General features: G+C 54.2%; 1 protein-coding gene and 1 long non-coding RNA gene across 5 annotated transcripts in view; one reads left to right on the forward strand and one right to left on the reverse strand.

The window, feature by feature from the left end:
- ARL2 (ADP ribosylation factor like GTPase 2) overlaps window positions 1–15,180 on the reverse strand; it is a 218,820-nt gene that overhangs the window by 132,331 nt on the left and 71,309 nt on the right. The gene's annotated exons all lie outside the window — the stretch shown is intronic.
- Window positions 658–3,466, forward strand: LOC126935635 (uncharacterized). Its single transcript, XR_007719263.1, has 2 exons — window positions 658–759; window positions 1,342–3,466. It is a non-coding gene; the product is annotated as an uncharacterized LOC126935635 (long non-coding RNA).

Below are 15,180 nucleotides of genomic sequence, written 5' to 3' on the forward strand. Positions count from 1 at the left end.
CCATCCCTAGTGGGGGCTTTAGGGGCGGCTCAGACCTCTGGACCCTTGGCTTCCACTCCGCTCTGGGGTCGGAGCTCCAGCACTTGGAGCGGGGAGGGGTTCTGGAGCAGCACTGCAGTCAGAATCCCAGCCCTCACTGCGCAAAGCTTTACATGGGACCAGGGAGCGCCCGTTGCCCCCCACACATCTTGTTTCTTGTGAGCACAATTAGAGCACCGTGCTCCTCCCTGCCCTGCTTCCCAGTGGCACTGCACAAAGGTGGGCGGGTCCATGGGGAAACTGAGGCTCGGGCTGGGAATCAGGGGGCCCTCACTTTGCCAGGTTCCGCAGGCCTCTGGGGTTAGCGAAGGTCCCCCAGCCCCACTCTGTGGCCCCTCCTGAGTGGGGGAGATCTGGCCACTGGGAACAGAGCAGAAGCTTTATCCCAAGGGAGCCTCGGGTCCTGGCTGCCCACGGACACCTGGGGCTGGTAAGAGATCAGGAGGGCGAGGCCCTGGAGGAGACAGGGTTGTGGATGACTGGGTGCTGATGCCACCCGGAGAGGCAGATGGGGCCCAGCCTGATGCTTCCTGGACCCGCCCCACCCTGCCCGGGCACAGTCCAGGGCTTCCTGCCCTTCGAACCGCACTTGTGATCAGTATTGACGGTGGTGGGATAATCATTAACCACCACCAGGGGCTGGGTCAACGGCTCAAAAGGCCCTGGGCCCAGGGCGTCCCCACTTCCTCCTTGTGCCCCGAGGGCCAGCCCGGGACCCAGGTAAGAGGCTTCCTGAGTGGTAGGACCCCTGCCACACTCCCTGTCCTAGGAGGCTCCTGAGCCCAGGCACCTCTCTGAAGGGTGGCCAATCCTGGGGAAGAAAGGGACCTGGACAGCCATGGGGTGGCCGGCACAACTCCTTCCTCTCTGGGCCTTGGTTTCCACTGTGGGATGAGGGGGCCTTAGCATCAGCGCTCAGAGCTGTGGAGCCAGGCTTCCTGATCGGGCGCTGCCACTGCCAGGCCAGGGCACTTGGACACCACACCGCAGGAGGCTGGTCTCACCCAGGCCTCTGTGGGAAGGGCCGCCAGGCTGAGTGGAAGGCCAGCCACCAACTACAGGGTCTTCCTTCGCAGGCCTGTCCCCCCAGGCAGCAGGATTCCAGCCCAGGGATCCCCCATCCCGCCCTGACTGCATCCCGAGAGGGAGGACGCCACTTCGGGAAGGCTGTTGGGGCAGCACAGGCCCTGGGGCCCTGCTCTGTGACCTTGGGTGGCCCCCTCTGTCTCTCTAGGCCTGTATCCACCACTGGCAAAGGGGGCAGGGCCCAAGTCTACTCTAAAAGCTCCTCTTTCTCTCCAGAAGCTTTGGAGTCTCCCAAAATGCCTGCTGGGTCTCTGCAGGACTGGCACCTGTCACCGGAACCTGTCTGGGAGGGATGAGAACACGCTTTGCAAGAGGAAGCTCTGCCTCCCAGAGCCCTGGGCTCACTCAGGGACCCCGGCCAGCAGCTGCTTCCTCTCCCCACAGCGGAGAGAGACCCAAGGGTCCCAGGGCGGATGCTTCCCACCAGTCCAGGCCAGCGTGCAGGGTGGCCTCGTAAGTCCTGATTGACATATGGACAATGGTTCAGAGAGGTTATGCTACTTGCTCAAGGTCACCCAGCTCCCAGGTCCCTGCTGTCTTCCAGGCCACTGAGGTCCTAAGCGTCCCTCCAGGCAGGCCACTGCTCAAGCCTGTTCCTCACGTTCTGTGGCAGGTTTGTGTATCTAAATCTTTTCCAGTTCCCTGTCGTCCCCCTTCCTTCACCTCATCATCCACTGTCCCTGTTTGTTTTCTCTGTTCCTTTCCAGTTCTCTACCTGCTCCTCTTATTTTTATTTGAGACAGGGTCTTTCTTTGTCACTGAGGCTGGAGTGCAGTGGCACAATCACAGCTCACTGGAGCCTCGACCTCCCAGGCTCAAGTGATCCCCCGGCCTCAGCCCCTTGAGTAGTTGGGACCACAGGCATGCATCACCACACTGGGCTAATTTTTTATTTTTTGTAGAGATGGGGTCTCACTGTGTTGCCCAGGCTGGTCTTGCACTCCTGGGCTCAAGAGATCCTCCCACCTTGGTCTCCCAAAGTGCTGGGATTCCAGGTGTGCACCGCCATCTGCGGCCTTACTCTTCTCTTCCTCTCTCAGCCCCTCTGCCTCACTATCCCTCTTTCTGTGTCCCCCACTACAGCCCCCCACACGTCTTCTCAGTCTCATCTTCAGCTTCCCATACGGGGCCATCCTCATGAAATCGGGCACTGGGAGTTTCCTGGGGATTGACAAGCGCCAGCTGTCCCTTGCGGTCCCTCTGCCCCATGGCTGCAGCAGGGAGAGTGGGCAAAGGGCAGAGGCGACAGTGGCCAGACCTGAAACTGAGACCCAGCTCTGGTTGGGAAAGAAACAAGGAAACAAAATAACTTGGGGACAGAGGGCGTGGGGTCATCAGAGCGGGCAAAGGCTGCCCAGGAGTTGTAAATCAGAGCCACTCCCGGCTTTATGAGGCCGATTTGGGGTTGAGCCTGGACTTCGCCCAGGAAGGAGTGCTGGCAGCACACGGGGCGCCAGTTGTGGGCCCCGGATGATAAGAAGCCTCGGTGAAAAGACCATGGACTTGGGGCCACGAAGACTGGGGCGCCCAGGTGAGCGGGCGTGGGACACTCTCCAGAGCCCTGCCCAAGGTGGATGCCAGGCAGGGCCCCGGCCTCCAATTGGCTCCCGCCCCCTGTAACAGCAACTCCATGTGGAAGTGTCCACTGATTCCAGTGGGGCTGCTGTTATCTGGGGCGAGGGCCGGTACCCACGAAGAAGGAGAGGCAGGTGCTGCCCAGCAGACCAGCCAGGACTACCGTGGCGACGCTCCCAGGCCAGATGGTGGCGGGTGGTGGAGGGCTGTCGGTGGGCTGCTGAGACCGAGTGCACAGGGCTCTGACCTATGAATTGACAGCCAGTGCTCTCGTCTCCCCTCTGGCTGCCAATTCCATAGGTCACAGGTATGTTCGCCTCAATGCCAGCCACCAGGACCTGCAGGGGTAGGGGCGGGCTGGGGGTGTCCAGCAGTCCGCGGAGACCCTGCGACCCCAGTGCAGCACTCATGGTCCCACCTCCCTCCGTCTCATTCCCCGAGATGAGCCTGAACAGCTTCAGTCCCACCCCTGCCCTGCCTGCCCTGCGGCACCTCTATGCTTTGCCCATGCGATTCCCTTGGGCTGCAACACTCTTCCTAGGTTATTTGCCAGGCTCACTAATCCTTTCAAGCTCCATCCAAGCATTTGCTGCCTCCAGAAGGCCTTCTTGAAGCTTCTAAGTCCCCACCTGGGCACCCCACGCTGTGCTGCCCCAGAGCACTGCCGTCTCGGAGCCCTGGCGCTGGTTTCTGTTTGTGTCTCGCTCCTCTCCCCATCTGTGAGCTCAGTTCCCAGCCCAGGTGCGTGCTCAGTGTTTGCTGAACCGATCCTGAGCCTTTGTCTTGCACCCTGAGGAAGCACCCACCGACATGCAATGTGGCCAAGGGGGGCTGAGTGCTCTGGGCCCAGTGTTTGTGCTGGAGTCCCCCACCCAGGACAGGGGCCCTGAGTCAGCCTCCCCATCTGCTTCCTGCTCTCCCCTCCTTTGCCAGTCTCATCTCCCTGGAGCACAGCCCTGTGGTTGGTAGAGCAGCTTCTCCAGTCCCTGGGATTCCTAAGAGGGCCCAGGACCCCAGCTGCTGGTAGAGGAAGAGCAGCCAACCCAGGACAAGACAGCTGACCGCACCCCTGTCCCGCCTCCCACAGAAGCCTCATTTCCACCTATTTCTTTGTGGTTTTTGTTTGTTCGTTTGTTTGTTTTGAGATAGAGTCTTGCTCTGTTGCCCAGGCTGGAATGCAATGACGCGATCTCCGCTCACTGCAACCTCTGCCTCCCGGGTTCAAGTGATTCTCCTGCCTCAGCCTCCCAAATAGCTGGGATTACAGGCATGCACCACTACACTCAGCTAATTTTTGTATTTTTAGTAGAGACTGGGTTTCACCATGTTGGCCTGCCTGGTCTCGAACTCCTGACCTCAGATGATCTGCCCACCTCGGCCTCCCAGAGTGCTGGGATTACAGGCATGAGCCACCACGCCCAGCCCCACCTGTTTCTTATACAACGGGGTTCTGAGGAAATTTTCCTTTTTTTTTTTTTTTTTTTCCTGAGACAGGGTCTTGCTTGCTCTGTCACCCAGGCTGGAGTGCAGTGGTACAATCACAGCTCACTGCAGCCTCCACCTCCCAGGGCTCCCACAATCCTCCCAACTAAGCCTCCCAAATAGCTGAGACTACAGGCATGTGCCACCATGCCTGGTACATTTTTGTATTTTTCATAGAGATTCACCATGTTACCCAGGCTGGTCTCAAATTCCTGGTGTCAAGCAGTCCTCCTGCCTCAGCCCCTGAAACTGCTGGGATTACAGGCATGAGCCACTGTGCCCTGTCGGAATTTTTCATTTGAATAAAAAGGTTTCTGGTACTAAAACATAAAATTTGTAAAATGGGAAATAGAGACCTAGGAATAAATGTCAAGTTGCTTAATAATAGGCGTTGGCTATTGAGCCCTTTCTTTCTGCTGGGCACGCACATCCAGGACCTGGTCCTCCTGGCATCCATCATGAACCTGTTTGGGAGGGGAGGACACAGGCTCAGAGAGGGTGCACATTTGCTGAAGTCACAGAGCAAGTCCGTCTCCTTCTGAGGACTGTAGGCAGCCGGCAAACATCTGGCCCCTAAGACAGTGTCTCTCCCCTTCCCACAGGCAGCTCTGCTCACGCGGTCCTGGCTGCTCTGAATCCCTGGGCCCCGATCGGCCCCTGCCACGGCCCAGCTCAGCAACCCCTCCCTGCAGACCGTCCCATGACTGTGCAGGCCCTGCTCCCCTCTCTGCCCACACCCGACTTTGTGGGCCTCTCCTGCCACCCTTATCTCATTCCCTGCAGAGTTAAGGAGCCCTGTGTGCTTATCTAATCCTGTGCTGGTCTCAGACTCCTTGAGGGCAAGGTCCACGACTTACTCATCCTCCCTGGCTGCTTCTCCCACCCACCAGCATAGTAGGTGTTCAGGATACATGGGCTGGATGCTGGGGCCCTGGACTCTAACCCCCTTGGGGCTGTCAGGCCTCAGACCCAGAGCACTGGCTTAGGGTGAAAGGGGTGCAGACAGCAGCCACCCTGCCCTGGGGGTCCTCCTGCATCTGCCTCTGCAGAGCACTGTGATCCCACAAAGGCCTGCGAGGGCTATTGGAGACCTGTTCCAACATTAGCAAGGCAGATCCAGCACCCTCCCCCTGGCTCCTTGACCCCACTGACCTGTGTCCTTCACCCAGCAGGCCCTGGGCCCATGCACATTTCCCTGGCATGGGCCTCACCTCCAACCCCTCTCAGAATTCCTCAAGACCTGCCCAAGGGTCACTCCCTCCCGGACCCCTGCCTGGGCCCCCCGTCCCACCCCCCATTATCCCACTCACTGGTTCCTTGGATGCTCTGTGGCTGTGATGTTAGCGCCCCCATCACACCCCATCACCCACACCGGCCTATTTCCCCCACCAGCCTGAGAGCCCCCAGGAGTGGCAGCCACTGACTTTTTTCCTATAGCCTCAGAGACTCAAAGGAGGCACTTAATAAAATGCACAGGGAAGGACTGGCCTTGTGCATGAGCAAAGTTGCTTAGGGAGGGAGCCTAGACACAGTGGGGCGGTGAGCACAGAGCTGGCGGTGGGAGGCCTCAGCAGTATTGTCTTTGTCCCATCGTCCACACCACACGTGTATGAACCGCGAGGCTGACAGAGGCCCTGAGAGGTTGTGCAGATTGACTGTACACCAACTTCAGAGAGAGAGGGCCCAGGCCGGGAGGAGGAAAGCCTCCCTGGGAGAGGTGGGTGTGAGGTCGGCGTTTGCTGAGGTGAACCCCAGAAACAGGTCGTGAGCACTGGAGGAGGAAGATGCCAGGGGCAAAGATGCAGGAAGGGGACCCAGGCGCAGGGCAAGCGGGAACAGCTTCCTCTTCTGCAAGACTTACTCCCGGTGGCTACCACCAGGGGGCGCCCCGGGCACCCCCTCCCAAGCGGGGCGGGGCCAACCCTCCCCACCGCGCTGCTCATAAGGCCTCGGGGAGCAGCCCCTGGGTCCGCCTTCCCCGGGTCGTCTAGAACTGCGTCTGGCCTGGCCGGGACACTGTCCTGGGCCGAGGGCACAGCCTGGGTGCCAGCGTTCTACACACGGTTGCAGATCTTAGGCGCGCACTGCCTTCCCCAAGGTGGCCCTGGTAGGACTCTTCCCGCTGTGGTGTGTATAAAACATCACTGTATAATGTATATTCATAGAATTTACAATGAGTCCCCATGTAACCTTGCAGAGCCCCCAAATGTGCCCTTCCAGGTCCCCCCGCACATGGTCAGCACAGTTCTGAGTGTTATGGTAATCACTTCCTCTCCTTTCTCTGGGATTTACTACCCTGTACACTGCCCCAAACTGTCTGGGAGCATTTTGTCTGGATTTGTTATTAATGTAAATGGAATCACGGTGCCGTGTCTAAGTCTCATGCAGTTGCTGGAGCCGAAGTTTCTTCACTCTTGTTCACTGCCGTATAGTGAAGAGAACACTTGGGGTTATTATGAGCGCTGTTATTATGAGCACTGCTGGGGTTATAATGAGTATTGCAACTCACAGATTAAACTGCAGAGCACTTCTCCAGTAGGGACTGCCAGGCCATGGAGTGGCGGACCTAACACTGGACCAGGGCACATGGTGCCTAATAAAGGATAGCTGGGTACAGGCCTGCCTTTATTTTGTTTTTCCTCTTTCTTTTTTTTTTTTGTTTTTTGAGATAGAGTCTCACTGTGTTGCCCAGGCTGGAGTGCAGTGGCTCGATCTTGGCTCACTGCAAGCTCCGCCTCCCGGGTTCAAACGATTCTCCTGCCTCAGCCTCCCAAGTAGCTGGGATTACAGGCACCCACCACCATGCTCAGCTAATTTTTGTATTAGTAGAGACGGAGTTTCACCATGTTGGCCAGGCTGGTCTTGAGCTCCTGATCCCACGGGATCTGCCCACCTCGGCCTCCCAAAGTGCTGAGATTACATGTGTGAGCCACCATGCCCGGCCGCCTTTCTGTTTTTCTTTTTGACAATGATGACAGCTTCAGAAAAGTTGCAAGAGAAGTACAAACAACATCCATATACCATTTATTTTGATTCATTGACAGTAACACTTTGCAATTGTGTGTGTGTGTATATATATATGTATATGTGTGTGTGTATATATATGTGTGTGTATATATATACGAATATATATACACACACACACACACACATATATATATATATTTATTTTTAGACTGAGTTTCGCTCTTATTGTCCAGGCTAGAGTGCAATAGCACGTTCTTGGCTCACTGCAACCTCTGCCTCCCAGGTTTAAGCGATTCTTCTGCCTCAGCCTCCCAAGTAGCTGGGATTACAGACATGAGCCACCATGCCTGGCTAATTTTTGTATTTTTAGTAGAGACGGGGTTTCTCCATGTTTCTCGAACTCCTGACCTCAGGTGATCCACCTGCCTCGACCCCCAAAGTGCTGTGATTACAGGCATGAGCCACCGTGCCCGGCCTGCAATAATATTTGCTCCCTTTTCTCTCTCTCTCTTGCACCCACATACACACATACACACACAAACATATTTTCTGAACCATTGGAGAGTAAGTTACATAAGTCCTAGCCCTTTACCCTTAAATATTTCAACATATATCTCCTAAGAAAAATGACATTTCTTACGCAACCACAATACAGTTACCAAATTCAGGCCTGGTGACAGTGATGCAATGCTATTATTTAACATACAGTCCACTTTCAAATGTCCCTGATTGTCCCAATCTGCCGGGACCACACTTCACATCTGGTGTCAGCTCTCCTCAGTCTTCTTTAATCCAGAACCATCCTCAGGCTTTCGTTGTTTTTCAAGACCTTGATATTTTTGAAGAGTCTAGATCAGTTGTTTTGTAAAATGTTCCTCATCTTTTTCTCCCCGTTTCCTCCCAATTAAACAAGTCAACTACATCCATTATATATATTTGGACAACACAGAAAAGTAAATAAGAATTGCCCCAGTTCCTACAATGCAGGAATAGCCCCGTAGATACTTCCTGTACTCATGGAATAAGCTGACTCGCTTGTTCTGTGCGCTCTGTGCACACGAACTCAGTCATCCCAGGAGGCAGGTGCTTTTGTTCTCTCTTGAGTGCCTTGCGAAAGATCATACAGTCCATAGGATTTGATCCTGAAGAGTCTACTCCAAAACCCATGCACTTGGCCTTTATGCTACATACACTACTTCTCAATAATGGCCAGCCACGTGCCTGAGTGTGTGTGTGTGTATGTGTGTGCACGCATGTGTGAGAGTGTGTGTGTACGCGGGTGTGTGTGTGTGTGCATGTGTGTGTGCGAGTGTGTGTGCGTGTGTGTGTGCACGTGTGTGTGAGAGTGTGTGTGTGAGAGTGCATGCGTGCGTGTGTATGTGTGCACGTGCGTGTGTGTGTGCGTGTATGTGTATGTGTGCACGTGCGTGTGAGAGTGTGTGCACGTGCGTGAGTGTGTGTGTGCGAATGTGTGTGTGTGAGAGTGTGTGTGTGTGCGCGCATGAGTGCACATCAGGATGCTTCAGCTTCTGTCCTTCTGAGTTTCGCTCTTGTTGTCCAGGCTGGAGTGCAATAGTACCATCTCGGCTCACTGCAACCTCCGCCTCCCAGGTTCAAGCGATTCTCCTGCCTCGGCCTCCCAAGTAGCATTTCAGGCAGGGTAATTCTCTGCTGTGGGAGTGCCCTGTGTGTTGTAGGATGGTCAGCAGCAGCCTTGTCCTCTGCCTAGTGCATGCCAGCAACAATCCCCAAAATAATGATACCAAGAATGTCCCCTGGGGAGCAAAATCACACCCAGTTGAGAACCACCGTGTGTGTGTGTGTGTGTGTGTGTGTGCGCGCGCGCGCGCGTGTGTGTGTGTGTGTGTGTGTGTGTGTAGCCAGGTGATGCGTATTCCCTTCTGAAATCGTTCCCAGTGATTGATACTCCATGGTCACTTTTGGGTCCTTCCATTTTCTCCTCTGGCGTCTTGTCTAGTGGCTGCCAGGTGTTCCCTGTGAAGGGATTCGTGGATCGACAAAAATAGAAATCTATTGCGGTAGCTACCTTCTATTGCTATACAACAAAGTACCACAAATTTCGTGGTATAGAACCACCCCCATTTATGAGCTCCTGGTTCTGCAGGTCAGAAGTCAGGGCCCAGCGTGACTGAGTTCTATGCTCAGAGTGTCGGACGCTGAAGGAAGGTGGCAGCCAGGCTGCACTCTCACCTGGAGGCAGGGGAAGGAATCTGTCCCCAAGCTCATTCTTGTTGGCAGAATCCGGTTCCTTGCATCTGCAGGACTGAGGTCCCCGTTTCCTTGCTGGTGGTCTTCTGGGGCCCCTCTCAGCTCCTAGAGGTCACCCACATTCCTTTTCACATGGTGTCCCCCAGGCTGGAGTGCAGTAGCACCATCACGGCTCACGGCAGCCTCAGGCTCCCTGGCTCAGGTGATCCTCCCACTTCAGCCTCCTGAGTAGCTGGGACTACAGGTGCCTGCCACCACACCCAGCTAATATTTTGTATTTTTGGTAGAGATGGGATTTTGCCATGTTGCCCAGGCTAGTCTTGAACTCCTAGGCTCAAGTGACTCACCCCCTCAGTCTCCTAAAGTGCTGGGATCACAGGTGTAAACCACTGCCCAGCCAGGTCTGCTTTCAGAGGGCTCACGTGAGCAGGGAGGCCCACTGGGATTATCTCCCTTTGTACAGTGGACTGCACCATCTAACACGGTGTGTCATGGAGTAAGTCATCAGATCCGCAATCCCAGCATTACACTGGGTACATACACCAGGGGTGGGGGATCTTGAAGACATCGTGAAATTCTGCTTAATGATGACCAAAGGGCAAGAGAGGTGTTTCTGGGACAGGACATGGAGCCAAGGGGTAGTAGGCCAGGTTGGGTGAGCAGGAGATGGAGGCCTGACCCCACCTCTGAGAGGGTCCCACTATATTCCTGCCCTCAGGGACACCCCAACACCTACTTCTAGGAGCAAGAATGGTGCCTGGGCAGACTCGGGGGGGTTCTGGCCTCCAATCTCCTTACAGATGGAGCGTCACCATGTTCTGTACTTAAGGGCAGAGTGAAGAAGCTGCAGCTCAGAGGAATGTGGCGGATGGGCCACAGGGCAGGGAGGGAGACTGAGTGTCGGCAGACAGGTGGGCTGGGGGACCACCATGTACCACCCCAAGCGACCTACAAAGAGACTCTAATTTGGGGGGATGGAGGAAGGAGGTGTTAGCCCAGCAGAGGGGACAGGAGGGTGGCCTTGGGCACGATGTCTGACTCCTCCTGAGGTGTGGGAGTGAGAGGCTAGGCCAGAGGCCAGAGGAGCTGGGCTTGTTGAAGATGGGCTGGGCTCTGTGCCCTGGTGGCTGAGGGTGACACACAGTTGGAGACAGAATTACCCTCCAGCCCCCAGCCTGTGAGCCCATGGTGAGGTTCAGGGCCGCGGGGATCCTGTAGGGCGAGGCCAAGGCAAGAGAGAGGCAGCTGGAGCAGAACTTGGGCAAGCTCGTTCTTGCACACACAAGACACACTCCAGAGCCCGCTGGAAATGCAGAGGGGCCATGTGCACGGCAGCAGCCTGCACTCACACAAGGGAGGCTAAGACCATGCACCTCACTTGTACTCTCAGGCTGCTGAGGGTGCAGGACAATGAGGTTACACTCGCCATTTCATTAGTGTAGGGCAAGGGGGACCCCTGCACCCTACAACGGACCCCTCCTAATGTTGTCACCACAGAAGGCTATTGCTCATGTGACAAATACTAACCATTTCCTGTGGAGTCAGGCAAAGGCTTGGGCCCTCCAACAAGTTTAGGGTAAACCGTGCACCCTGCACTCAGTGGCAGCCCCAGCCTCAGCAGCCCCGGCAAGGCAGGGCCAGAGCTGCAGGGACTGAGACATACACACAGAAGACTGGCAGGTGAACTAGAGCTTTTACTGAAAGTGCTCAGAGACCTGTAAGTCTCAGCTCTGCAAAGCACCGTGCGGTTATAGGTGTACATCACCCTGATAAATGTGTAAGCCTGTTCCCCAGACTGCAGAGCAGCAAAGGGGCTAGGAAGGGCTGGTAAGCTTCAGGGCAGAGATTAACTTTAGCCTGCAACTGGGGAAGAGGCTCTTGAAACCCTCTTTCTTGGCCGGGCGCGGTGGCTCAAGCCTGTAATCCCAGCACTTTGGGAGGCCCAGACGGGCGGATCACGAGGCCAGGAGATCGAGACCATCCTGGCTAACACAGTGAAACCCCGTCTCTACTAAAAAAATACAAAAAACTAGCCGGGCGAGGTGGTGGGCGCCTGTAGTCCCAGCTACTCGGGAGGCTGAGGCAGGAGAATGGCGTAAACCCGGGAGGCGGAGCTTGCAGTGAGCTGAGATCTGGCCACTGCACTCCAGCCCGGGCGACAGAGTGAGACTCCGTCTCAAAAAAAAAAAAAAAAAAAAAAAAAGAAACCCTCTTTCTCCACTTTTCCACCCGCTCGTCCTTGCAACTTCAAGTGGCTAGAGTGTAGAAAGGGCACAGTGTTAAGATTCAGAAGGCCCTGGCCAGGCACGGTGGCTCACACCTGTAATCCCAGCACTATGGGAGGCTGAGGCGGGCAGATCATGAGGTCAGGAGATCAAGACCATCCTGGCTAACACAATGAAACCCCGTTCTACTAAAAATAGAAAAAATTAGCTGGCGAGCATAGTGGTATGCGCCTGCAGTCCCAGCTATTTGGGAGGCTGAGGCAGGAGAATCGCTTGAACCTGGGAGGTGGAGGTTGCAGTGAGCCAAGATCACGCCACTGCACTCCCACCTGGGCAACAGAGGGAGACTCTGTCTCAAGAAAAAAAAAAAAGATTCCGAAGGCCCAGATTCTCATTCAGTCTGGGCTACTTCAAGCAGTCACCGGACATTCTGGGCCTCAGGCTGTTTCTCACTGGAATTTGAAAGTAGCTAAGATTCTGACACAGTCGCCTCCAAGCTGGGCCATGTTCCGGCTGCCAGATGCCCTCAGAGCCCTCTAGGGCCCAGCAATCTCCTCAGAGCCATCACCCAAGGGTCACAGCTGCTGCAAGAGAGAGGCTTCATGGTGTGGAGAGGACACTCTTCTTGCCAGTGTGGGAGACCCAGCATTCAGAAGAACTGTCCTCCTCAGTTCCTAACCTTGTGTTGGCAAAACTGATTTGTTGCCCAAATCTCATGACTGCGAGAACAAAAATCTGTGCTGATATGCAAACTCTCTCAGTGGAAAGAATGAACCACTCCTCATCCCAGGGAGAAACCTATGTGTTTTGGTTTTTCCCAGCCCGATTTTTCTGTCATATTTGGAGAAAAATTCCTTTAAAAAAAATATATCGGCCGGGTGCGGTGGCTCATACCTGTAATCCCAGCATTTTTGGGAGGCTGAGGTGGGTGTATCACTTGAGGTCAGGAGTTTGAGACCAGCCTGACCAACATGGTGAAACCCCCTCTCTACTAAAAATACAAAAAATTAGCCAGGCATGGTGGTGGGCGCCTGTAATCCCAGCTACTCGGGAGGCTGAAACAGGAGAATTGCTTGAACCCAGGAGGTGGAGGTTGCAGCGAGCTGAGATCATGCCATTGCACTCCAGCTTGGGTGACGCAGAATTAGACTGTCTCAAAAAAAAAAAAAAAAAAAAAAAAAAAAAAACAAAACTCTCAAACATAGTTTATTATATAGGTGAATCCTGGTCCCTGTGATGGGCTTATTGGTAGGATTTCCGGTAGCAAGCATAGGTACCAGGGCCTCCAACGTTTTTGGATTTGCAGCAACAGGGGTCAGCTACTGACAGGGTCCAGTCATGCTGGATGAGGATGCCTCTGGTCCTTTTGGAAGCCTCATCCATTTATTTCCGGTAATAGGCCACTAAGGCTTTGGAGATGGACTGACGGATAGCATAAATCTGGGTCACATGACCACCACCCTTCACACAAACATGGGTGTGTATGTTAGCAAATCGCTCCTTGCTGAGAAGCAGAACTAGTTCCAGCAGCTTAAATTGCAGTGCTCGGCTCCATCATCTCCAGGGGCCACCCATTCACCTCGATGAGGCCACTGCCATGTTTGCAGTGGACTGAACGGACTGCAGCTGGCCCTTGGATGGCATGGCCAAGAGCACAGATAAGAGCGCCTCACTACAAGGCACCGCAAGCAGAAAAGGCACCTCTCTTTTTTTTTTTTGAGATGGAGTCTCCTGTTGTCCAGGCTAGAGTGCAGTGGTGCAATCTTGGCTCAGTGTAACCTCCACCTCCCGGGTTCAAGCTATTCTCCTGCCTCAGCCTCCTGAGTAGCTGGGATTACAGGCGCACGCCACCATACCTGGCTAATTTTTGTATTTTTAGTAGAGACAGGGTTTTGCGACATTGGCCAGGGTTGTCTTGATCTCAGGTGATCTGCCTGCATCAGCCTCCCAAAGTGCTGGGATTACAGGCATGAGCTACTGTGCCCATCCTTTTTTTTTTTTTTTTAAGTTGTCTCTAGGGACCTCGTAGATATTTTCCTAGACCAGGCCATGACAGGACCAAGCAGACCACTTAGAGGGGAGGTAAGGCCCCTTTCTGCTGGATGAGGGCAGCCTCTAAGGAGAGCTAGGGGGTACCTCAAGGTCCTGAGTTTGCAGGGAATTGATTTATGAACTGAAGAATAAAACACTGGGAGTCGGGGATGGCACGGTTTCTGAGATAAAAGGAAAATACTTGAACCCTCCACCAATCTGCCCTGGGCTCAGGCAGACAGGCAGAAAGTGAAACAGCAGAGAAACCAAAAGTGAAATGGTTCATTCACATTTTATAACTTTCCCACCAAACTGCCCTACTCAGAAAACACAAAAGAAAAAAAAATTAGGACATTTTCAGTCTGGGGCATGACAAGATAAGGAAGCTGCCTGGAAGCTGGGTGCCAACTCCATGAATTTGGGGGAACTAATTGCTGGCCACTTGGGCCTCACCAGGGTGACACAGATCCCTTCTTTCAGTCCTTTAAGCTCTTTGGAGAAAGTCAAGTGGCCATAACATAACGACAGGGTCTGGGTTTCATTTATAAATAACCCAGGAACATTTTGTTGTTTTCAGTCTTCTAGGGCTGGGTTTTCCCAGCACACAGGGCTCTGGGGAGATGTGAAAACCATGGCACGTCAATGAGAATGCTGCCAGGGCGCCAGTTTGGAGCAGCCTCATTCAGACAACTGAACAACTACTTCATTCAGGATCCTCGGCCGTGGGCCCTTCCCTAGATCAGCCCAGAAGCTGCATCTCCGGGGTGGATCCCTAACAGTGCTGAGTAGGAGGCAAACCCTTTGGCTTCTAAGGCTGACCCAGGAAGTCTGGACTGGGCCTGCCGGAGGCTCCTTGTCACCAATTGACACACAGCCTCTGGTGACAGTTCTGCCTAGGAGCCTCAGTATCTTCTTTTGGGAATAACACACACACACACACACATCCACACACACCCACAAAGGTGTCAGTAGCTTGTGCGCTTTACTATGATGAAAAGAATGCTACTGAAATCTCACATCAAATAAAAACACTAAGTCAGGGGCGCCTGTAAGATTGCAGGCAGGGGCTGGATCACGAGGTCAGGAGATCGACTTATGTGCTCCCCGTCTCTCCAAAAAATGGTTGGAGAGCAAGAGGGAGGCAGGAGAATGGCGTGACAAAGATCAACTATCTATTCCCTCCGAAGGCAGGCATCTTACAAGCGCAAGGGGAGGGGCGAACAAACCTCTCATCATGTCCAAACCTCTCATCATGTCCTCTCTAGATTCCACCTGACTCAGCTCCCCTGAGATATCCCCCATTCTCAGATTTGAGTTCCTGCCTCTTCCTCTTAGCCTACCAGCCCGAGTTATTCCCTGACATAGGCCCCTAGCCCTCCAGGCTTCCACATCTCCCAGAATCGAGAAAGTTGAGAAAGTTGGACCCAAGGCTTTCAAAGTCGCAGGTTCAATTCAGAACTCTTTGAGAGCCCCCAGGGTCCTGCTCCCACAGGTTGGTGTCTTGATACTGGTTACATAACAATCAGTCCCCGAAGTTCTGACATCA

This window comes from Macaca thibetana, chromosome 14 (assembly GCF_024542745.1).
Source record: "Macaca thibetana thibetana isolate TM-01 chromosome 14, ASM2454274v1, whole genome shotgun sequence".
NCBI classification, from domain to species: Eukaryota; Metazoa; Chordata; class Mammalia; order Primates; family Cercopithecidae; genus Macaca; species Macaca thibetana.